The sequence below is a fragment of the Vicugna pacos genome, chromosome 5 (assembly GCF_048564905.1).
Source record: "Vicugna pacos chromosome 5, VicPac4, whole genome shotgun sequence".
Lineage (NCBI taxonomy): Eukaryota > Metazoa > Chordata > Mammalia > Artiodactyla > Camelidae > Vicugna > Vicugna pacos.
In genome coordinates this window covers 28,793,966-28,796,478 of record NC_132991.1, presented here as the reverse complement: position 1 = coordinate 28,796,478, position 2,513 = coordinate 28,793,966, and the positions used below count along the sequence as shown (strand labels likewise).

The window sequence follows — 2,513 nt, the reverse complement described above, 5'->3', positions numbered from 1 at the left end:
CCTTGGATGTCTACTGTACAATTTATTCCTTCTTTTATAAATGAGCATGTTGAGCTATTTTACTTCTGTTCTGGACATTTTCTGGCTTCTGTGGTGACTTTATTTATGTATTTATTTTATAATATCAAATTTTTAAATTGAAGTACAGTTGATGTACACTATTATATGTTACAGGTATACAATATAGTGGTTTACAATTTTTAAAGGTTATACTCCATTTATAGTTACTATAAAATATTGGCTCTATTCCCCATGTTGTACAATACGTCCTTGTAGCTTATTTTATACCTGATAATGTGTACCTTTTAATCCTCCACCTCCAACTTGCCCCTTGCCCTTCCCTCTCCCCACTGGTACCACTAGTTCCTTCTCTACATCTGTGAGTCTGTTTCTTTTCTGTTATATTCACGAGTTTGTTGTATTTTTTTAGATTCCACATGGAAGTGATATCTCACAGTATTTTTCTTTCTCTGTATGACTTATTTTGCTTAGAATAATGCCCTCCAAGTCTGTCCATGCTGTATACCAGAAACTAATACAACATTTTAAATCAACTGTACTTTGATTAAAAGCAAGCAAACAAACAACCCATTTAAAATATGGGCAGAAGAACTGAACAAGCATTTTTATGAAAGAGAAAATGCAGATGACCAACAGGAACATGAAAAGCTGCTCAAAATCACCAATATCAGGGCATACAAATCAAAACCACAATAAGACACCATCTTACACCTGTCAGAATGGCCATCATCAAAAAGAACACAAATAACAAATGTTGGCAAGGATGTGGAAAAAAGGGAGCCCCTGTACACTGTTGGTGGGAATGTAAATTGGTATAGCTACCATGGAAAACAATATGGAGGTTTCTCAAAAACCAAAAAACAGAACCACCACCAAACATGGCCCACTAATTCAACTCCTGGGCGTATACCCAAGAAAAACAAAAACATTCATTCAATAAGATACATACACCCTGCTATTAACGGTAGCACTATTTACAATCTCCAAAACATGGAAGCATCCTAAGTGCATATCAATAAATGAATGGATAAAGATGTGGCACATATATGCAATGGAATACAATTCACCCAGAAAAAAGAAGGATATTTTGCCTTTTGTGGCCCTTCATTCACTTTTTTTCTTTTGGACTTCAAAAACCAGAATTTTGTAACTGGCATAAACATTTCCATCAAAAAACATTGCATCAAAAACAACAAAATACCTAGAAATAAACCTAACTAAGGAGGTACTTATACTCTGAAAACTGTAAAATATTGATGAAGGAAATTGAAGATGATACAAAGAAATGGAAAGATATCTTTTGCTCTTGGTTTGGAAGAATCAGCATTATCAAAATGGCTGTATTGCAAAGCAATCTACAGATCCAATGCAACCCCTGTCAAAATGCTCAAACGACATTTTTCACAGAACTAGAACAAACAATTCCAAAATTTATATGGAACCATAAAAGACCCTGAATTGCCAAAGCAATCTTTTGTAGGTCTTTTTTTTTTCCTTTTTCTTCTTTTTGTTCTCTTTTCTTATGGTTTGATGACTAAAGAATTTCCTTTAACATTTGTTGTAAAGCTGGTTTGGTGGTGCTGAATTTTTTTAGCTTTTGTTTATCTGTGAAGCTTTTGGTTTCTCCATCAAGTCTGAATGAGAGCCTTGCTGGATAAAGTATTCTTGGTTGTAAGTTTTTCTCTTTTATCACTTTAAATATATTGTGCCACTCCCTTCTGGCCTGAAGGGTTTCTCCTGAAAAATCAGCTGATAACCTTATAGGAGTTCCCTTTTATGTTATTTGTTGCTTTTCTCTTGCTGATTTTAGTATTTTCTCCTTATCCTTAATTTTTGTCAATTTGATTACTTTGTGCCTTGGTGTGTGCCTCTTTGGGTTGATCCTGTATGGAACTCTTTGCGCTTCTTAGACTCAGGTGACTGTTTCCTTTCCTGAGTTAGGGAAGTTTTCAGTTATTATCTCTTCAAAAATTTTCTCAGATTCTTTCTCTCTTCTCTTTCTGGGACCCCTATAATGAGACTATTAGCATGCTTCCTGTTTTCCCAGAGTTTTTTTAAACTATCCTCATTTCTTTTCATTCTTTTTTCTGTTCTGTAGTAGTGAGGTTTTTTTTTTGTAATTAAAAAAATTAAATTTATTTTTTAAATCAATTAATTTTTAATCAGTCTTTTTTTTTGAATGGTAGGTAATTAAGTTTTTATTTAATTTATTTATTTTAATGGAGGTACTGGGGATTGAACCCAGGACCTTGTGCATGCTAAGCACACACTCTACCACTGAGCTATACCTCCTCTCAAGGCAATAAGCTTTTGATCACGGACAGAAAGACCAACATGGGACTCTTTCTGTTAAGGGCTCCAGTGGCAACATTTCATGCAGTTAACTCCATGTTTCTGCCCAGACTGAGGCTTTATTGAGGAATACCTAAATAGATGACTGAAAATATAGTTTTTTCATAGTGGGGAAGGGGGAGAGAATAAAAATAATGACA

General features: G+C 34.3%; 1 non-coding gene across 1 annotated transcript; it reads right to left on the bottom strand.

Annotated features, from left to right (window-relative positions):
• Window positions 1–2,241: 2,241 nt before the first annotated feature.
• TRNAA-AGC (transfer RNA alanine (anticodon AGC)) lies at window positions 2,242–2,313 on the bottom strand. The gene has a single exon. It is a non-coding gene; the product is annotated as a tRNA-Ala (tRNA).
• Window positions 2,314–2,513: the final 200 nt, after the last annotated feature.